Source organism: Saccopteryx leptura, chromosome 4 (assembly GCF_036850995.1).
Source record: "Saccopteryx leptura isolate mSacLep1 chromosome 4, mSacLep1_pri_phased_curated, whole genome shotgun sequence".
NCBI classification, from domain to species: Eukaryota; Metazoa; Chordata; class Mammalia; order Chiroptera; family Emballonuridae; genus Saccopteryx; species Saccopteryx leptura.
The window spans coordinates 183,676,067-183,683,857 of NC_089506.1; the positions used below are offsets into that span (position 1 = coordinate 183,676,067).

The window sequence follows — 7,791 nt, forward strand, 5'->3', positions numbered from 1 at the left end:
AAACACTTTTTAAATACCACCAAAACCATACTATGGAAGAAGACTTCTTCTAAACTAGCAATGGTATTATGAGTCATGATGTAGATTATGAAACGTACGGTGAAATCAGGACTGATGAAGCGGCTATGTGCTCACAAAGCAAGTGTTGTTCAATGAATAATAAAGGACTGTGACACTGCTTTAATCAACAATATATGCCTTCTGATATTAGGTTAGTACGAACAATGGCAGAATTCAGGAGATGCTAAACCAGACTCATTTAGTATGTGCTTTTAGAGACTGCAAAATAACAATGACAAAATTGGTGAATCCACACAAGTACTGAAGCAGCCAAGCAGAATGAACCACTCGAGAGTGCGTGAAATGAGTGCAGGCATGCCTTGTGGTATGGTCTTGTCCTTTATTACACTTCACAAATATTGGGAGTTCTTACCAGTGAAAGGTTGTGGCAACCCTGCATCAAGCATGTCTATTGGCACCATTTTTTCCAAAGCATTTGCTTACTTGGGTCACATTTTGGTCATTCTCTCAGCATTTCTGATATTTTTTTTTTTTTTTTTGTATTTTTCTGAAGCTGGAAACGGGGAGAGACAGTCAGACAGACTCCTGCATGTGCCTGACTGGGATCCACCCGGCACACCCACCAGGGGCGATGCTCTGCCCACCAGGGGGTCGCTCTGCCGCGACCAGAGCCACTCTAGTGCCTGAGGCAGAGGCCAAGGAGCCATCCCCAGCGCCCAGGCCATCTTTGCTCCAATGGAGCCTCGGCTGCGGGAGGGGAAGAGAGAGACAGAGAGGAAGGAGGGGGGGTGGAGAAGCAAATGGGCGCTTCTCCTGTGTGCCCTGGCCGGGAATCGAACCCGGGTCCCCCGCACGCCAGGCCAATGCTCTACAGCTGAGCCAACCGGCCAGGGCCTGATTTTTTTATTATTATTATCTTTTTCACGATGATCTGATCAGTGATCTTTGATGATACAATTGTAATTGTTTGGGGGTTACCATAATCCTCACCCATATAAGACGAGGAGCTTAATTGATAAATGGTGTGTGTGTTCTGACTGCTCCACTAACTGGCCGTTCCCCCATGTCTATCCCTCTCCTTGGGCCTCTCTAGTCTATGAGAAACAACTATCGTGAAATTAGGCCAGTTAATGATCCTACAATGGTCGCAAAGTGTTCCAGTGAAAGGAAGAGTCACACATCTCTCAGTTTAAATCAAAAGCTAGAGATTGAGTTTATGCTTAAGAAAGCATGTCAAAAGCTGACACAGGTAGAAAACTAGGCCGTTTGTACCAAACAGCAAAGTTTTGAATGCAAAGGAAGAGTTCCAGAGGGAAATTAAAAGTGCTATTCCAGTGAACACACAAATTTTATAATAAGAGAGCAAAAACCAAAACATCCTTATTGATGATATAGAAAAAGTTTTAGTGGTCTGGATAGAAGTTCAGCCACAACATTCCCTTAAACCAAAGCCTAATCCAGAGGAAAGCCTTAACTCTTTTCCACTCTATCAATGCTGAGAGAGGTGAGGAAGCTGCTGAGCCACGTTTGAAGCTAGCAGAGGTTGGTTCATGAGATTAAAAAAAAAAAAGCAAGTGCAGATGTAGGAGCCGCAGCAAAGTGTCCAGATGATCTAAGATAATTAATGAATGCGGCTATACTGAACAACAGATTTTCAGTGTAGATAAAACAAACTTGGATTAGAAGGTGCCATCTAGGACTTCCATAGCTGGAGAGAAGTCAGTGCCTGCACTTCAATGCTTCAAAGGACAGGCTGACTCTCCCATAAGAGGCTAATGTAGCTGGTTACTTTAATGCTCACTTACCACTTTAAAACCTTAGGGCCCTGAAGAATTATGCTATATATTCTCACCTGTGCCCTACAAACAAAACAGTAAAGCCTGGATGACAGCACATCTATTTACCACAAGCCCACTGTTAAGAACTACTGCTCAGCCCTGGCCGGTTGGCTCAGCGGTAGAGCATCGGCCTGATGTGCGGGGGACCCGGGTTCAATTCCTGGCCAGGGCACATAGGAGAAGCGCCCATTTGCTTCTCCATCCCCACCCCCCTCCTTCCTCTCTGTCTCTCTCTTCCCCTCCCGCAGCCGAGGCTCCATTGGAGCAAAGATGGCCCAGGCGCTGGGGATGGCTCCTTGGCCTCTGCCCCAGGCGCTAGAGTGGCTCTGGTCACCACAGAGCGACGCCCCGGAGGGGCAGAGCATCGCCCCTGGTGGGCGTGCCGGGTGGATCCCAGTCAGGCGCATGCGGGAGTCTGTCTGACTGTCTCTCCCCGTTTCCAGCTTCAGAAAAATACAAAAAAAAAAAAAAAAAAAAAAAGAACTACTGCTCAGAAAAGAAAAAAAAATTGTTTCAAAATATTACTCCTTGATAGAAATGCAATGACCACCCAAGAGTTCTGATGAAGATGTACAATGAGATTAACGTTGTTTTCATACCTATTAACACAACACCTATTCTGCAGCTAATAAATCAACGAGTAATTGTGATTTTCAAGTATTATTATCTAAGAAATACATTTCATAAGGATATAGCTACCATAGGTAGTGATTCTTCTGGTGGATCTGGGCAAAGAAAATTGAAAGCCTTATGAAAAGTAGTTACCATTCTAGATGTCATTAAGAACATTTGCAATTCATGGGAAGAGGTAAAAATATCAATCTTAACAGGAGTTTGAAAGAAGTTGATTCCAACCCTCATGGATGACTTTGAGGGGGTTCAAGACTTTAGTGCAGGAATAACTGCAGATGTCGTGAAAATAGCAAGAGAACCAGAAAGTAGAAGTGGACCTTTAAAATGTGACTGAATTGTTCTAATTTCATGATAAAACTTGAATGGGTTAGTACTTGTGTCTCAAGAACAAGCAAAGAGAGTAGTTTCTTGAGTTGTACTCTACCACTGGTGAAGATGCTAGGAAGACTACTGAAATGACAACAAAGGATTTCAAAAATGATATCAAGTTTGTTGATAAAGTAGAGGCAGGATTTAGAGTGGGTTGGCTCCAATTTTGAAAGAAGTTCTACAGTGGGTAAATGCTGTCAAACAACATCACATGCTACAGAGAAATCCTTTGTGAAAGGATGCCTCAGTTGATGTGGTAAACTTCATTGTTGTCTTATTTTAAGAAATTGTCAGAGCTACCTCAACCTTCATCTGCCACTACCCTGGTCAGTCTCCATCAACACTGAGGAAAGACCCTCCACCAGCAAAAAGATTACAATTCACTGCAGGCTCAGATGATGCTTAGCACTTTTTAGCAGTAAAATATGTTTTAATTAAGATGTGTACATTGGATTTTTAGGCATGCTGCTACTGCACACTTAACTTTACACTGGGAAACCAAAAAACTTATGTGACTTGCTTTATTTGAACATCTGCTTTATTGTGGTGGTCTGAAACTGAACCCACAGTATGTACAAGGTGTTCCTGAAATAAATGATGAAAACATTTCTTTATGAACATGACCATTCAGGTAATTACCACATTCATAATTTCAGCCGGCCTGATCAAACTATATGCTTCAACAATAAAGCAGTATCTTAAATAGTTTCAGTTCATAAGTTTAGGACTGAAATAGCAAAACCTTTAATTTCGTATGTAATATAATATGGTTTGTTAAAAAGACTGAGCTGTGATCTAAGGTTTCATTCTTGATATTAGTGATTTTTCTCTACATATTAGTGAAGAAAATCAATAATAGTTTGAGGCAGTATACAAACTACATCCAGCATACAAATGGATATGTTTCTAAGTTGTCCATAACCAAGGAGGAAATTGAGGGTCCATATGCTGCTATTTCTCAAGTTAATAACATTTAAGCTTCCATTTTTTCAAATGTAGTATGAATGTTAACTTAGTATATTCAGTGAGAAATATATCCATCTTTTCAGGTTAATGTTTCATCTACAAATATGTTGAATTGCCTTACAGAGTTATGATGTACTTGCTGACATTCTCAATGACCTATAAAAATAAATTATAATTTCCCAATTTAAAAAACAACAACTGGATGGGATTCAAGCTATACATCATCAAGCAGAAAAAGACACGTCAGTGAAAGTTTGCAGACAATTTTACCCCTCTTAATAATTTATTATTTTTGAAAGACTTTATTTTATTGAATTGTAATAAACCTCAATTTTCCTCTTTGAACTTTATGTAAAACTGGTAATCCCCACATATATACTAAAAACCCAAATTCTGAAGAAAAGAGACATGCAGTAAGTTTGGCTGAAGCACTGTCATGTCTCTGTGCTCCTAAAAAAAAAAAAGTGTTATTTTTAGCAGAATTGAGTTAAATGCTCTCCTAACTCATTACCCTGGTGACTAACTTTCCACATTTAATGTGTTTATTCACTTCCCCAAGCTAGTGATTACAAATTCTCTTAGACTCTTCCTGAAACTTCCATTTGCCTCCTGACAAGCCGAAGACGGTAATCAGACCCTGATTGCTCTTTCCTCCTGGGGAAAATGTGAACATGCTGCCCCGAGGAGCAGAGTCATTCCTTTGGAGAAGACTCGCAGGTTTGAAGAGACGAGAGAAAGCAGAAGAATCTCTATTTCTAGGCTATGAAGTAATTCCTCCTGTTAATTAGTCCAACGTAGGTTCAATTTCATCTGTTGAAGGTGTGTTGGCAATAGGATCTATTTTAATGAAGAAGAAGAACACTTCCACAAAACACATCACATTTGATTCAGTAAACAACCAGCTGCGAGAATTGTTTTCTGGGGTTTTTTTTGTTTGTTTGTTTTTCAAATTAAATAATCCTCACATTACCTAACAATCCAAAAAGCAGTGCTGGACATCTTATTACTAATGATATTATTATCTCAAACGACCCTTCAGGCTGCTGCTGGAATAATGTTTTGTGGCTACAGCTTCCATTTTTCTCCCAAAAGAATAGTTAATTCAACTTTATGTAAATCAGTGCCAGGGAAGTGCTCATCTCATCACGTTCTCTTTTATTCTCAGGTCTCACCAAATGGTCCCAGGGATATTTTTACAACTGAGATGCATTTTATTTTCAACTGAAGCATCCTGTGATGACTCTGTTGGAAAAACAAAGACACACACAGCATAGAAACATCAAATAAGTAACAAAATTGGATCAAATTTTTCATGCTTTGAAAGAAAAAGTTCCCATTAGAACTGGACAATGAATTTAATTTCTAAATGTCAAATATATTCAACTTTCTTCCCTACCAGGAAAAGTACTTGTTTTATTATTCTAAAGAAGAAAAGATGAGGAGAGAGGCGGGAAGAGAGGGAAGGAAGTAGGAGAGGAGGAAGGGAAGGAGGAAGGAAGAGAAGGAGGGAGAAAAGGAGGAAAGGAGGGAAGGAGGGAAGGAGAGAGGGAGGGAGGGAGGGAGGGAAAGAGGGAAGGTAAGAGGGAAGGAGGGATGAGAAAGGAAAGAAGGATCTAAACTAAAATTCATTTTTCTTTTAATAGTATTTTCTTCTAATAGTCAAAATAAATGAGTTGAAAGCTATTCTATTTAAAATGAGATTGCTTTTGCTCTTAACACTGATAGGTAGTTGTTTTGCTTGTTTTCAACCCCATCTCTTTGCAGGCACTGACTCTGAGCTACCTCCCGGATTCTGCTTGCTGTGCTCAGAGGACAGGACCTACACAAATCCAAGGTTAGGCCAGCAGGCTAGACAGAGGCTAAACTCCACCCAGCCGCACCATGGGATTGGATTCCCTATTGCTTCATGAAACACCTAGTTCATCCTCTCTGGCCCCTCTCAGAGCTACATTCTCTCAGATCAACAATTTGTTTCCTGGACTTTTATTTTCTGTGTCTTACCCTCTATCCCGTTGGCTTTCATGCATGATGACTTTCTTTCATTGCTTATGCTTTCCTAACACCACCCTCAGAAGAAAGTGACAACAGAGCCCACCTCCAAGTTCCATGGGTGCAAGATCGGACAGACAAGGGAGCACCCTGGCCCCTGGGCTGGATCCAGCTGAGCTCTTAAAGCCCCTGCAGACTTGACAAGACAAAGGAATGCAAGTCTTCTGCTGCTAGCAAGCATTGCTTCCCTCGGGCAATTTGGCAAGAAAAAGAAAGAAAGAAAGAGACTCTGAAGAACCTTTGTGGGGGAAAGAAAGTGAGGAAACTATTTTGTATTTGTGTTATCCACACACTTCATGGCAATTGATTCAGCTTGGTCCCTGAAAACGCTTTCAGTAGAGCAGACAACGTGACGCTTTGGGCTTTTTCTTTGTTCAAGGTTAACTTTTTACAAGTCTGATTTCCTCCCACTCACCCAGCTTGGCCACAGAGCTTTGGCATAAAAAGCATTCCAGAGCAAAAGAAAATGAAATAAAATAAAGCTTCTATTGTCTGCTCCCAAGCTTGTCTTATTGGCATTTTAAAGCAATATTCAACTCTGCTATAGATGTAATTTTCCATCCGTGATTCTGCCCCAGGGTAGAATGCCAAGTGAGTAGGGGAGGGGGGCGAGAAACCCGACTGGAATCACCTCTCTACTAGTATCTGTCGTGGTTATGAGCGTCCCTTTCTCCTTATGCTGCGAGGGCTTTTTATTTCCTCCTTCTGCAAACCTGACATGAAGCCAAAAACTCCCAGTGAGGAAATATTTTTATTTAACTGTGCAAAGGTCAGACAAAAATGTAGTAAGGGCATTTTATTTTTCAACGCATATTAATCTCAGTCTTGCTCCCCCACGGAGGCTCTTGCAAAGCAGTGGGAGTCAGGGCAGCACCTCAGTGCAGATTTCTGGCAGGCGCAGGCCAGGTTCCGCGGGGCTGCAACGACACAAGTGGTCAGGGGCGGAATTACACAGCCCAGCGACCTTAGCTTCCTGGCTGCTGGTTTCTGCCTCCAGTGTCTTCTGCGTCTCTAAGTGGAAGGAGTCTGCAAAGTCGTGAATTGTAACTTGAGGAGCTACCTCTAACCTTAGCCCAATACGTGCTCCAGTAACAATTCTATAGTTTGCATCTGGGACACAATGAAAATCAAAGAATACAGGAATGATGGGTGAAATAGCCAAGGAAAAAAAAGTTGTTTTGTCCTTTTGTCAAAAAAAAAAAGGAATTTTTAAAAAGCCATTTTCTCCTTCCTTCTGGAATAAGAAGAGAAAGAGGATATACCAAACCTTTTTGACAGGTTGATGGGGCGCCTTCCTCTATTTTCCTGGTTTGCCTCCGAGGTGTCTTGCTAAACAGCTTCTAAACTTATTCTTACTGTCAACAATCACAGCAGAACCTATTTAGTGTTTACCAACCCAGACATAGTACTGTGTCTTCCTTAAGTTTTTACCTTTATTAGGTGAAGGGGTCTTTCATTTAAAACCGGTCACTTTATTATGGGCAGTACGGGATTTGAATATATGATCCAGTGATTAAAACTGCCAACCCTGACCCAATCCAAGGACCATTCTCTAATTCAGGGGTCCCCAAACTTTTTACACAGGGGGCCAGTTCACTGTCCTTCAGACCGTTGGAGGGCCAGACTATAAAAAAAAAAACTATGAACAAATCCCTATGCACACTGCACATATCTTATTTTAAAGTAAAAAAACAAAACGGGAACAAATACAATATTTAAAATAAAGAACAAGTAAATTTAAATCAACAAACTGACCAGTATTTCAATGGGAACTATGCTCCTCTCACTGACCACCAATGAAAGAGGTGCCCCTTCCGGAAGTGCGGCGGTGCTGGATAAATGGCCTCGGGGCCGCATGTGGCCCGCGGGCCGTATTTTGGGGACCCCTGCTCTAATCACTACTGAAGGAGAACGA

At 41.4% G+C, this 7,791-nt stretch overlaps 1 non-coding gene across 1 annotated transcript; it reads left to right on the forward strand.

Annotated features, from left to right (window-relative positions):
• The first annotated feature begins 1,955 nt into the window (after positions 1-1,955).
• On the forward strand, positions 1,956-2,031 carry TRNAI-GAU (transfer RNA isoleucine (anticodon GAU)). The gene has a single exon. It is a non-coding gene; the product is annotated as a tRNA-Ile (tRNA).
• The last annotated feature ends 5,760 nt before the right edge of the window (positions 2,032-7,791 follow it).